This window comes from Bombyx mori, chromosome 20 (assembly GCF_030269925.1).
Source record: "Bombyx mori chromosome 20, ASM3026992v2".
NCBI classification, from domain to species: Eukaryota; Metazoa; Arthropoda; class Insecta; order Lepidoptera; family Bombycidae; genus Bombyx; species Bombyx mori.
The window spans coordinates 2,623,817-2,638,837 of NC_085126.1; the positions used below are offsets into that span (position 1 = coordinate 2,623,817).

The 15,021-nt window shown below is 37.0% G+C and overlaps 1 protein-coding gene across 7 annotated transcripts in view; it reads right to left on the reverse strand.

Annotated features, from left to right (window-relative positions):
• The window catches only part of LOC101742624 (dystonin), a 357,476-nt gene that overhangs the window by 254,342 nt on the left and 88,113 nt on the right, over window positions 1-15,021 (reverse strand). For 3 of the 7 annotated variants that reach the window (XM_062674292.1, XM_062674291.1, XM_062674289.1), the window contains exon 1: window positions 14,648-14,802. The exons of 2 other annotated variants lie outside the window; for them this stretch is intronic. The gene's annotated coding sequence lies outside the window, so the exon portion shown is untranslated. Of the gene's footprint in view, window positions 1-14,647; window positions 14,805-15,021 lie in introns of those variants that run through there. 2 more of the 7 variants (XM_038017952.2, XM_038017948.2) reach the window with 1 other exon arrangement.

The following is a 15,021-nucleotide window of genomic DNA, read 5'->3' on the forward strand; positions in this document are numbered from 1 at the left end:
GTTGCACGGCGACCTCTTTGTCGAGTTCGACGAGTATGTACATATATTCTATGATCCCATTACAATTATGTCATTTATCGGGACTGTAAGTATATACTTATACCTATTTACGTAACTGGCTAATCTATACATATAAATAAAATTGGAGTGTCTGTTTGTAATATTGAAATAGCCTCGTTTTACTACATACATATGAATATATATAAGGTATATACACCAAAATAACATTTTTTACAATTTTTGTCTGTCTGTTTGTTCCGGCTAATCTCTGGAACGGTTGGACCGATTTTGACGGGACTTTCACTGATAGGTAGCTGATAATATAAGGAGTAACTTAGGCTACTTTTTTAAATTAGCTTCGCCCTGCGGCTTTTCCCGCGGTACGACAATAACCGTAGGTAACATCGCGGGACTCAGCTATGAATAATAAAATTTAATGTTCCGAAGCGAAGCGAGGGCGGATCGCTAGTCTATGATACACAGAGACTAAGAGTATTTAAAAACAGGGTATTTGTTTTTGTTTGAGAAATATGATCGCCATCAGATCTCGTCGAAAGCGTCCGACGTCTAAGTTCAAAAACCTCAAAATATTAATCCGCGAACGATATCAAGTAACATATTAATTAAATGTTCAATCGATTATCATCTTTATTGCGAAATAAAATAAGAGCTACGTCGTTCATTAATTCGAACAAAGTATGAACGAAGATGTGAGTGGTGTGAGAATAAAGGTTCAGTACAATTTTATTATTTCCTTTTAATTGTTATTTATTGCGTTTTTTTGACGTCAATTTTATTTTTTACGGCTACTCACAAAAATACGCAAAACTTTATTCAGGATACTTAACTTACAATGTTATTTAAGAACCTAATGGCAATGATCAGTTTAAAATTGGTTGGAACGTCATAACTAGATAGAAGCCAGCATAAAATCTCAGAATGAAGAATTATTATGTTCCATCAACTTTGATGGCAGACGTTTTATATCTGAAAATATTTACATTATCTTCCTGATTAGAATGGAAAAAAAAACTGCCGTGTAAACAAAATTTAAAACCAATTTATTAATAATTTGTGAAATTACTAATGCTAGGGTACATTCTGAGCCTGAACTTCTGAATCCATTCTGCCTATTTCCAACAACAAAAGGTCGAGACAATTAAGATCCACATATTTACCGCAGTAAAAAAACCAATTCACTTTCTTTAACGATTTAGACAAACATAGAAAACAATTTTAGTTCTATTATTCTAGTATTCACCCAATGATCGAAGTTCCACCATAACGACTGAGAAATTGCAATTTAGATGCATTTTACGTATTATTTGTAACACTCTGTTTTTATCAATATTATATCGGAAACTGATTTTTGTCAGACCTAATACAAAATAAAAAATTTAAAAAACTCTTCAAAAACAGAAGCCAAAATGGTAGGTAGTTTTTTTTTATTGCATAGATGGGTGCACGAGCTCACAGTCCACCTGGTTTTAAGTGGTTACTGGAGCCCATAGACATCTACAATGTAAATGCGCCACCCACCTTGACATATAAGTTCTAAGGTCTCAAGTATGGTTACATCGGATGCCCCGTCCTTCAAACCGAAACGCATTACTGCTTCACGGCAGAAATAGGCAGGGTGGTGGTATCTACCCGCGCGGACTCACAAGAGGTCCTACCACTAGTTATGTCTTTGTCTATTTATGTTACTACTAGATACACAACATTAGGTCCTCAATTACCGCCATTATCGTTCTATTATTATATTAACCAACGACATATTAATGACGCATTCCACCGATAAATCATTATTATATTTGTTTCCGTATAAACATTCATGTGTTTAATTGAAAGTGGTAAATCGATTTGAATTATCAATTTACTTCACATTAAGATTATAACGGTTTGTACCTAGGTTAATTTTTTTTCACATGTAAGTTTTTCACATAAGTAGGTCGGCTTTCTGCGAAGAGCGCTTTTATGCAAAAATAACTGCTACCCCATCCTTCAAACTGAATATCACGAGATTTTAAGGGTTTTTTTATTGCTTAGATGGGTGGACTAGCTCACAGCCCACCTGGTGTTAAGCTCAAAGACATCTAACGTAAATGCGCCACCCACCTTGAGATATAAGTTCTGAGGTCTCAGTATAGTTACAACGGCTGCCCAAACCGAAACGCATTACTACTTCACGGCAAAAATAGGCGGGGTGGTGGTACCTACCCGTACGGACTCACAAGAGGTCCTACCACCAGTTGCAGGTACCTAAATATTTTTACCCACGGTTGAGGAGTATAAACGGTTTTTCGTTCCCCATTCATGATCGCGCGGAACCCCAAAAAACAATCCATGAGACTCGTGCGAAATAAATTAAATTTCCCAAGACGAATGACCCATTGTGCGTGATAAAACCAAGTTTCGAGTCTACGGTCTCCGTGACCAGTGACCGCGTTAACCGTTAACTGACATTACTCATGTATACTTCTGGTCGCTGTCTGTAGACTGGTGGTCACTGTCCCTTGATATTCAGATGGTGACCGTCGCTTACAGTGCAAATTGTAACGTGATTAATTATTGTAAGTCGTTATTGATAACTTAACACAAATTATGCTAAGCAAGCATGGTTTATTCGGTATGATATTTTTTTTATTGCTTAGTTGGGTGGACGAGCTCACAGCCCACCTGGTCTTAAGTGATTATTGGAACCCATAGACATCTACAACGTAAATGCGCCACCCACCTTGAGATATAAGTTCTAAGGTCTCAAGTATAGTTACAACGGCTGCCCCACCCTTCGATCCGACACGCATTACTGCTTCACGGCAGAAATAGGCAGAAGGGTGGTACCTACCCGTGTGGACTCACAAGAGATCCTACCACCAGTAAAAAATTATGTTGGATGTACTCATGATACTACTAGACTTAGACAATATCAGTTTCCAGTGTTTCTAAATAAAATGGCTGTCAAAGTCGAGCTCACAAATTTCATTCATTTGTTTAATTAGGAGCCAGATAAAAAAAAAAGGTAGCACATATCTCAACTTAGCAATTATGTGATCCGATTTAAAGTGTAGGATGAGAGCAAAGATACAATTGAAATTTAATGATAGACAGATTCAAAGATGGCGGCGTTTCCGTGTATCATCCGATTCACATAGCACCTTCCCCCTATTTGTTTTTCAAAGCAATCACGCGTGCCTGTTGTAATGGTTAGCACCGCGATATACTATAATCAACTTCATGTCTTAACGTGGGTGGCGACAGCAAAAGCTAGCTCGGAATGCGTATTCAATTAAACAACAATATAAAAGACAAAATAGCAATCGAATAATAGTAAAGAATCCGATTTGAGTGACACTATTACGCGCGAAACAAAAACTAATCGTTATTGATGTGGCAAGATTCCAAAATGGAATATAAATTTGAATTCGGCGGGAAACATACTATTATAATAAACTAGCTGACTCGGCAGACTTCGTAGTGCCTCGATCAATAAATAAAAGACCTAAACTTTTGTATAAAATAAACTTAAATCAAACAAAAGGAATCCGTCCGACGGGGGACACATCAAAGGAAAAACAAAATTTGTATTTTTATTTAATTCCGAGCATTTTCATATTTATCTACCTTATAAACTTCCACAAAAAATTCAAGACCAAAATTAGCCAAATCGGTCCAGCCGTTATCGAGTTTTAGCGAGACTAACGACTAACAGCAATTCATTTTTATATTTATAGTTATCAACATTAACAAACGCAAAGGGTTTCACTTGTGAAGGTTCGAATAAAATCGATTTTTCGAATTAGTCGTTTAATAACTAAACAAACAACGATCGAAGAGATCGAATATTAACACAAATCAGCAGCCGAAGACATTCGTGGAACGCGCATTCCGACCGGTACCGGTTCCGCGTTAACGGTACACCGCGAACTACATCATCTAAAGATGTACTAACTCTCTTTAGTCACTTAGTGATTGGATGCGGCAAATCAAACGCCGAAATAAATAATCGATATGAATTCATTCGAACGAACAAGAACGAAGATTCGATTGTTTCGGATCACGCATGCTACAAATGATCTAAATTTAATCGACTAAACTTAACTGACTAACTAAACTTAATTGACTATAATTAACTATAGTTGAGACCTTAGAACTTATATCTCAAGGTGGGTGGCGCATTTAAGTCGTAGATGTCTATGGCTCCAGTAACCACTTCACACCAGGTGGGCCGTGAGCTCGTCCACCCATCTTAGTAATAAAAATAAAGTAGGAATATAACTACATAGCGCTGCGTTTACATAATCAAAAGTGTCGCAAAGGTGTCAAAACAAAAAGAAATACCCACAGACTATCCTATGAATTTGACATTAGAAAAATAATGTGTTCAAAAGTCGTGTTGGCGTCAGAAAACCCAGTGAATTGAGCAATGACATAATTCTAATGGATTTGAAGGTGTGTTAGATATGTACATACACATTTCAATAATTTAAAATGACTGTTCAATAACGTACAAAGCTAAAAAGTATTGCGCTATTTCATCTTAAAAATGTAGATTTTTTTATTTATTACAATATAGTTTATTTTGTTTTTTGTTTATGTCGATACTTATTGTAAAAGTAACGAATTATTATCAAGTAAGCAATTTCTTTTTGGATACAAAATAACGTCTTCTTAATCACTACATAGTATAAAACAAAGTCACTTTCTCTGTCCCTATATCTGTCTGTACCTATGTACGCTTAAATCTTTAAAACTACGCAACGGATTTTGATGCGTTTTTTTTTAATAGATAGAGTGATTGAAGAGGAAGGTTTATATGTATAATAACATCCGTAAAAAGTGGAGAAATCAATAATAAATTACAGTTTCCGAAGCGAAGCGAGGGCGGGTCACTAGTGACGTATATAACACATTTATTAACAAAAAACATTTATTTTCATTTCAAAAACGCTTTTCAAGTTGGTCGAAATCGAAATTTCAATATAAAAAATTGATTACGAGCAATTCATAGCGGAACATTTGAAACTTTGAAAATCATTGTCCAATACACCTTTCACCGAACCGTCCCGTTGTGCATTGCTCGTTCTACAGCTGGCGGCGATGAAAGTATTCCCACTAAACCAGTAATCGAAGGCGTTCAAATCCATATCGTACGTTAAAATGATCATTACCGATGTGGTATTTCCTAAGTGAATTTAATTTAGGAAAACGTTTTGACTATTTGTATTACTTCGGTGACTTGTTGAAGCGATGACTATACATCTATACTTAATATATAAACCTACAGTGGTTTTTACGGATGTTCCGTTATAACTACTGAACCATGTGTCCGATTGACTTGAAACTTGGTATCCATGTAGAAAATACATGTAGTTAATGGATAGGCTAATATTTATATGAGTGTTGGACTCCCTACACCAGTTGCGGGGGCGTTAATGATGAGAATCTTTGTGGGGGTGAGAAATAATAATGTTAATTTTAAATGCCCAGCGAAGCGGACGGGTACAGCTAGTCTATACTAATATTATAAAGAGGAAAAATTTGTTTGTTTGTTTATATTGAATAGGCTCTGAAACTACTGCACCGATTTGAAAAATTCTTTCACTGTTTGGAAGCTACACTATTCCCGAGTAACATAGGCTATAATCTACTTTGAAAAAAATTAGGGATCTTTACTAAAACTCCAATAATGTAACCCAAGGTGTAAAAATATTACCTAAAATATTCTTTACATCGCGTGCCCTGCGAAAACTATTGATGATAGAATAAAATAATGTATCTATACTTCTATACTATATAATATTATAAAGAGGAAAAATTTGTTTGTTTGTTTGTATTGAATAGGCTCCGAAACTACTGCACCGATTTGAAAAATTCTTTCACTGTTTGGAAGCTACACTATTCCCGAATAACATAGGCTATAATCTACTTTGAAAAAAATTTGGGATCTTTACTAAAACTCCAATAATGTAACCCAAGGTGTAAAAATATTACCTAAAATATTCTTTAAATCGCGCGCCCTGCGAAAACTATTGATGATAGAATAAAATAATGTACTATGACTTTGTAGAACACATTATTATTTACAAAAAATGACAGGACAGCATATTGTCTGACTATTATAGTTAAGCCACAATAAGTGTTCTTTTATTTAGAAAAATAAAACAACGTCAAATATCGTTGAAATTTTTGTTAAAGACCCGAGCGGAGCGGGAGCGGGCCGCTAGTTATGTATAAAGAGAACGAATCCGAGTTCAGTCTAGTCATTTTTCTGTTGAATCTACTCTGATTTTTGCCTTATAATTGAGTCGACTATTATCAAAGCCGGCAATCTGACTTTTGGACAATGATTGGTAAATCAGAAAAACGAATTATTGACTTTGTATTCCATTGGCAGTCACAAAACTCTTCGGAACGACATCTTAGATAAATAACAGGTTAACTATTAACCTTTATTTAAGGCAGGTTTTGAACCGTATTCTTTGGAGGAGACGATTATATTCAAATCAATCTGAATTGACATATCAATAAAAAAAATTTGTCCAAATGCACAGATTGCCACCTTTGATAATAGACGACTCAATTGAATTTTTATTTTTATTTTTTGAGCGAATACAATTGTTGACGGCTAGAAAACGACGTATTGGTGTTGTCTACTCAGTGGGTCGCGATTCCGATGCAGTGATAGATTCAAAGAAGCACTGCTCTTACTAGGGCTAGTGTTAGCAAATTCTCTCAGGTTGAGCTCGTGAGCTCCTTACTCGTTCGCGTTTAGCTGGAATAGCCCCCAAGGCTACCAGCAAATAGGTTGGGGGAAAAAGTATTGATGTAACCCTTGTCCTAATGTGGAGCAAATGACCTTTGATCGAAAATCTAAATCGCGCAATCATATTTCCACTCGAAACCGCTACTATTGACGAATCATTTTCTCAACATTATAACACACAAGTGAATGTTGTGAAAATGTTTGGATAGTTCTCGAACTTTCTTTGAAATGGAAACACTACATGAATGACATTTCAGTACGGGCTCATAAGGACTCTCATCCAGGGCCGTAAAATATGCTAAAAAAAAAGACATTTCAGTACTCGAGTAGTTCTCAAAGTTGTTGTACTGTATCCAATGGAATATTGAATTTGACATTTAATTAATTAACGCCTTTTTATCACTATCGCATCGACTCTTTCAAACCTCGTTTAACGAAGAACATGTAGTAATTAGATATGTTAGATTCGAAAGCCTGATAGCGGTGGGTAGCGTAGCGAAAATAATATTTGTAAAAGTACTGTGAGATTATTTTGTTTTCGAAAAAAAAAAATTTGGTGAGAAGATCGTTAGAAAACGAATGTTGCCAAGGTAGAAATTATTTACTTTATCTCTAATAGATAACATACAGATCGATCAAACAATAATGACTTCCGTTAATCATTAATTAATTTCGGTTATATGCAGTTATCTGTATTTTTTTTCATAATTACAATGAAATATAGTATCCGAGGTTTTTTTTAAATAAAAATACGATTCTTTTTTTAAACGATGCTCGAAAAGGGATCCATTTGGTATAGAGCCTGGCCGTGTCTCCAGCATTGTCATCAAGACAATAACTTAAGACAGAATTCATGATGTTTGACATTACGTGGATCGAGTACTTGTAACAACAGTAAATGCTTCATCAGAATTCAGCATTGCTCAATTGCATTTTTTATTTGCCAGGACGGGCAAACGGATCAATCACAAAGCCGCCGCACCGTCAACGTGTAATCCAACGTTTTCCAATTATTTTCGCTTCAAAACCCGCGGTGTCGTAAAGACCTTGAGAACGGAACAAAACCTCCATTGTGAATCTCAACTGTCATATAAAACACGACGCGAAACGAATCGGGTTACTGTTTTATTTTTTTTGTTTTTTTGTTGTTATTATTATACGAAATATGAACAGTATTCGAACGTGGAAGTCGACATGGCTGATTCAATTAGAGGTTTTTCCAATTTGGAGCATTCCTAACATTATTGCGGATCTAGTATGATCGGAGTCACAGGAGTCTGTGTTCCGAATATAGGGTTAGCAGCGAAGAGAAAATTTCTCACTAGAAATGACTCATCATCAATACTTCACTAGCTAAGAAATACAGGTACCAACTAAGGTCGTTTTTCCTCTTTTAGCGGACGGGTAGGTAAGTTCACGGGTTCAACTTGAGAATTCGCTAACATTAGCCCTAGCAATAGTACTTCGTAGAATCTACCACTGGATTCGCAACCCACTGAGACGATCGGGCTACAATCGCAGTGGGCTGAGGGTTAATTAAGCCGATTAAAAATGGCCCGGACGAAATTTGCGAAAAATGATCGATCTCTTTTTAGCAGGTAACAGAAGTTAATGAAAACAACGAGATATCATTAAATAAAATTATTATGAGAAATTAACTGAGACACTTTAACAAAACTCTTGAAAGTCGTCGTGGCCTAAAGGATAAGACGTCGGTGCATTCGTATGTAGCGATGCACCGGTGTTCGAATCCCGCAGGCGGGTACCAATTTTTCTAATGAAATACGTACTTAATAAATGTTCACGATTGATTGATGATTTCCACGGTGAAGGAATAACATCGTGTAATAAAAATCAAACCCGCAAAATTATAATTTACGTAATTACTTGTAGGTAGGACCTCTTGTGAGGCTGCACGGGTAGGTACCACCACCCTGCCTATTTCTGCCGTGAAGCAGTAATGCGTTTCGGTTTGAAGGGTGAGGCAGCCGTTGTGACTATTCCGAGTGAGACCTTAGAACTTATATCTCAAGGTGTGTGGCGCATTTACGTTGTAGATGTGTAGCTGTGAGCTCGTCCACATACGTAAGCAAAAACTCCTTTTAGCCTATCAACTATACCGATATCCGGTGGTAGACTCTGCGAAGCACTGGTACCTCGCATAAACAAAAACAAGCGAATTGAGAACCAACCTTTTGGTTTTTTTTTAAATCAGTTTAACCTCTTCAGAGACATTGACATATATTATACCTTTAGTATATTATTATTATTTAAGTATATATACAGGGCGGGATCGATGGAGACAGTTGGTTGACGAAATCGGACGGAGTCACGATCCTCAGCAGTGAGGAACCGATCGAAGAGAGAAGTATATATTAAGTAACTATACGCTAAATGGCTAAAGTAGATGTTGACATGTTTTTTGTTAAATAAAAATTTCTCTACCTATGTTTGTTTTTTTTTTTATTTATTCAATTATTTCCGTTATAAAATGAACAAATCGCAATAAAGAATAAACTAAATAAATATACATATATTTTTTCTATGTATTTGTAAGGTAATATAAATTTCATTGAACCTACCACTATTTACTCTGCGCTACGTTTGGTTGACTGGTAGAATGGCTTAGGGATTAAGTCCGTTAATGTAAATTTTACATGAAGGGTAATAAATAAAATAAATAAATAAACACCTATTTCTTAATTTGTAATTAAAAAAATTCGTCCTTGAAGACTTTATTAAGAGTTCTTATCGAATTCTTATGATACACACGAGGAGTTTACATCTCGCCACAATCACATTACGTAGGCAGCGGCTTGGTTCTGCCCCTGGCATTGCTGAAGTCTATGGGCGACGGTAACCACTCACCATCAGGTGGGCCGTATGCTCGTCGGGCTACAAGGGCAATAAAAAAAAACTGCCATTGAATAAACGTAACCGGCACAAATCGTCAAAAATCACATAAATTTTATAATAAGCATAATCTGACATCATTTACTCAAACATGACGATTATAAATAACGCATAGCATCATTCTGTTACGTCAAACGTACCGAAGCAATACGAGCTTATCAGACGGCCGATGACAGTTGTCGATAAGCGATAACGTGCTAGTGAACGTAGAATCCACCAAACCGAATGTCCTTTTGATAATCTATACCTATATATATAAAAGAAAGTCGTGTTAGTTACACTATTTATAACTCAAGAATGGCTGAACTGATTTGGTTGAAAATTGGGGAGGAGGTAGCTTAGAACCAGGACATAGGATACTTTTTATCACATTCCCGTGGGACGTGACATAAAACGTGGTATAACAAAACGCAACTGATATGGAATAACAAAACGCAACTGACAGCTAAACGTAATATATTCTATGGTTAAATAAAGTAGAATTTTGAAGTGACTTTTTGGCGGGAACGCGATGAGTGAAGTTGTGTGATTTGTTTTATTTTGTCTATTTAGTGTTTCTTCGGGTTTAAATGTGTAATAATGGTGGTTTATTAACCGTTTAATATCTGTGAAAGTGCACAAATGTGGGAAAATGAAACAAAGCCGATGGACGTAATTTCTCGGGATCCTCCAAAAAGTCCACTGAAAAAATCTTAGTAAATGACCACCATTTTACTGAGATTAAATTTCATCTCATATCATCTCATTTAATTTCATCCCAGTTGATTAATGTCTCAAATTAATCATTTTCATTTCATTTCACTCCATAATATCATTTTTCATAAAATTAAGAATATACATTAAAATAAGACATGACTTAAAGGCCTCAGATACCAGGACATAAAATCTCTTAAAAAAAAAAATTTTTTTTTGAAGTTGACGTGTTTAAAACAAACTGCGTGGCGGAACAAAGTTCGCCGGGTCCGCTAGTAAATCCAATAAACGAACTATACAATCTAATCACACGGTTTCGTTAACGTTTTGTTGTAAACTGTACTTAGACGTGGCGGATATATCGTTTTTTTTATGATTGAAGGTTTACTAGTGGCCCGGAGGCTTTTCCAGTTTCACTATGACAGGTGGGCGAGCAAAGGCTCAGCCGGGAGGGGTAGGATTTGCTAACAGCTGCCCGAGCGCCTCCGAAGGAGACCTAACAACTCAAGAGCAGCTGCTTGGCAAATACATCTACTACTGGATCGGAATCGCAACCCGCTGAGAAGATCCGGCGTGAAACTCAGCGGGCTGATGCATGGATGAGGTTGCACGGTACGGTTACCGAGCTCTCTAAACCTACTCCTATTGTTAGAGCTGAAGGCGTCTAATGCAAAGGTTATTAAATTATTGGGTCTGATGGATCTGTAAGGACGTGCGGATACATTGGTTTACAACAGGAAATATTTTTATATCTATTCCGCCTGCGGTTGCGATTAAACACGAAATTGGATATTTTGATACCGCAACTGTTGGTTGTATGGGGGCGTTATTTTGACTGCTTCACGAAAATTATTAGAAAATGATTTTTTGCAGAGGACCAGATGATTCAGAGCTTATGGACATAGAAGCATCAATAATGCCGCCAACCTTGACCGCCATCTAGGTTGTTATTGACCTACGTCAATGACATTTAGACAAGAACGGGTCAAGGAATAAGCAAGACTATTACTGACCCGAGTGGATTGGCAAGATCTATGACTAGTCCCCAAAGGCGGATAGGAAATCAGGTTTTATTTTTATTTTTTATTGCTTGGATGGGTGGGCGAGTTCATAGCCAACCTGGTGTTAAGTGGTTACTGGAGCCCATAGACATCTACAACGTAAATGCGCCACCCACCTTGAGATATAAGTTCTGAGATCTCAGTATAGTTACAACGGCTGTCCCACTCTTCAAACCGAAACGCATTATTACTACTTCACGGCAGAAATAGCCGGGGTGGTGGTACCTACCCGCGCGGACTCACAAGAGGTCCTACCACCAGTAAATCACATTCATTGAAGTCGCGTTAGTGAGGCTTTAGATAACTGCTATTCATGTTAAGGGTCAGTACGAAGCGAGGATGTACTCTCGTTAACAAGCAATGGTTATGCTATCGATAAACATTCGTCTTCCAGCACGTTGAATATAAAACTTCATTGTGTTCAATCAAACGGCCGTAACGAGAGAACCTGAATAAACAAAGTCGCTTCCACATTTACCTTATTAATAAGGACTGTTGATTTTCGAATTACGGGTTTTATGCTTAAGGACAATAGGGACTGCTTAGAAGTCTGGGCGAGTGGTGGTTTTCACGTGGTGCTGTCCATGGGCTCCAATAACTAAGGCTGTCACGAGAGAAAAGAACAAAGTCGCTTTCACGTTTTATGCTTTTTTATTTTTTTTCCTACCTAAGCTGATAGCCTTGACAGGCTATTTCAGCCGAACCTTAACTAGTAGGTGAGCTCACGGGGCTCAAGCCTGACGACGTTGCTAACACGAACCCTAGCAAGAGCCGTGCTTCGCAGAATCTACCACTGGATCGGAAACGCGACTCACTGAGAAGATCCGGCGTGAAACTCAGTGGGCTGTGTCTGAGGGTTAATTTACACGTCGAGCCCTTCTTCGCAAGCGACGGGTTCGACGAGAACGATGACCGGTGCTTGAAGTACCTAAAAGCACCGTTATTGGATCGGGAGGATCCGAAATGACGTGTTTGGGGCGACGTCGACTGCTTTCCATTCTTTCCCCAGGATCGGGAATGTTTATGCTTAAGGACAATAGGGACTGTTTAGAAGTCTGGGCGAGCGGTGGTAATCACGTGGTGCTGTCCATGGGCTCCAATAACTAAGGTCGTAACGAGAGAACAGAACAAAGTCGCTTTCACATTTACCTTATTAATAAGGACTGTTGATTTTCGAATTACTGGTTTTATGCTTAAGGACAATAGGGACTGTTTAGAAGTCTGGGCAAGTGGTGGTAATCACGTGGTGCTGTCCATGGGCTCCAATAACTAACACCAAGTGAGTCGAGAGCTGATTGACCGATGCAATAAAAAATGAGACTATTAATTAAAATTCGATTTGGAAAACTTATGGGTTTCGTAACAGGTTCTAGATACACGTATAATATTGTGAATGATATGTGAGACGCGTGGGTTCTAATGAACTGTAAATTATGAACGAAATTAGTTCAACTTATCCATAGATAGTTCATGGAAAGTGGACATTAGTTCGCTGTTTCTCTAAAACCATCCCACCTCTTTCCGCGGGTTTTGTATATACGACTCTAGAAACCAGAGAATGGACAGCAGCCTTCTCTGTGTACACAAGCGTATAAATAATAAATAGTTACTAACACAAACACTAATTGAAACAAAACTAACATTGTAACTTTGAATTGTATAAGACCTATAGGCGAATTCATAAGATGTGTGTCTGGTATAAGACCTTAAATGATTTTATGGCTTTTGATGTTGGAAACTGTGAACTTGTTTTTGATAGATTATTTAAAAAAAAAACGATAGCGAATAGACATTTAGGGGTGGCGATTTATGCATGTTCTTACCAAGCCTATTGCTGCCGCGATATCATATGTTCCAGTTTGAAGAATGCGACATTCACGTCTCAAGGTTAGTAGTGGTTTTTAACATTTAAGCAATTCCAACATTAACTTTGAGAGCCACATAAGATTCAGTGATACGGAGTGTTTTAGAGATACTGTTTTTTCCGAATGTAGCTTGTTCCAAACGACGCTTACGTGTTCCTAATGTTGTCAAACTTACTCTGTGCTCATCGTGGTTAATTAGATGAATAATAATTGTGAATGACTAAAAACACTTTATTTGACAAAAAATTTAACTACAACTAAAACTAAATTAAAACTAACCTACTATTGGTATTGTTCCCAAATAAATTAGTGCTTCACGCCAAATGACATATCATTTATCTTAATTGAAATTATACGGATTTTATTTTGTTCAATGAATGATGTCAGACATAAAATTTTAATGATATAACCATCATGTGTAGGCAAAGTTTTAGCATTCCATATATTAAGGTAAACACGTCTTCATGTATATTTACATAAATATATTTTTGTGGTCCAATGGAATCCGGAAATCGCTCAATAACGTTTGGACAGTTGTCTTTACTGCCCATTTTAACACGATTCGTATTAAATATAAGCCCGAATTGAGAACCTTCTCCGTTTTCAAATCGGCTAAAACAATAAAGTAGATGAATAATTTAAATAGACAATAACGTTAATTAACGGAGATGGGTAAGTATGAAAGTTTGTTCGAATTTTAATTTTGTTTAGGCTATGTAGGTATGCGATCGATCTAAATTTTAATTTTAGTTTTCTTTTATTTTGTTTTTTTTTCTGAAATGTAGGTAAGATTTTCGCATGCCCTGAAATAGCAGTGAGCAAATTTATATTATAATAATGTTATTATTACTTAGTTGGCTGTAGATAAGCCTGAACTTGACCTAACATTGGCAGTAATTTTTCCTTGTAACGATTAAAATATTGTCATTTTAGGTAGCCATTTAAAAATATCCATAACGTTTATAACCTGACATAATATGGAAGAAGAAATCACTCTGAGTAACACGGACTTTTCAAATGTCACAGTAGTAATTTTTAACGGTCAATAACAAGGACACGCTTTCGAGTTTTAGGCCATCCCAATTCTTAACCATAACCCAGTTTAAGATTAAAACAGCATAGACAAACGAACGTGCAGCCTCGAGGACGCATTATCACGATAAATGCAAATATCCGATAATTATTTTGCAATTTACATCACCTCCGGAGCCGGCTACCTAGATGGCAAACACTGGCGTTTAAAAAAAAAAAAAAAGAATACAACAACCTCCAATATACCAAAAACCCGTTCCACAATTTGAATATCGTAAAAAAGAACGCGTAAAACACTATCACAAAATGGCACGTACACATTAATTTTTGATTTAATAAACAGCCCGGTGTTTGATACCGTCGGGATGGGTAGCGCGGGAAAATGGCGGACACGTTACCGCGACGCCGTGCATCGGCCAACTGAGCCGGCGGCTGATCCGAGGCTAGCGAATTGTCAAACTGGATTGGCTTATCGCCGCCCGGTGCGAGTGAGCGTGCGATGTTGTAACTAAAGGCTTCAATGGATAAATGACTCAGTATCGAGTGGGATGGAAAATGTATTTTAACTTTTTTTTTTAAAGCAATAAGACCGTCAAGGACAATGACAACTGTCGCTTAACTAACCTCTTTCTTAATGCTACCAATTATGAGATATACATTATCACGTACCGGTTTGTTTTTGAGTGCTTTT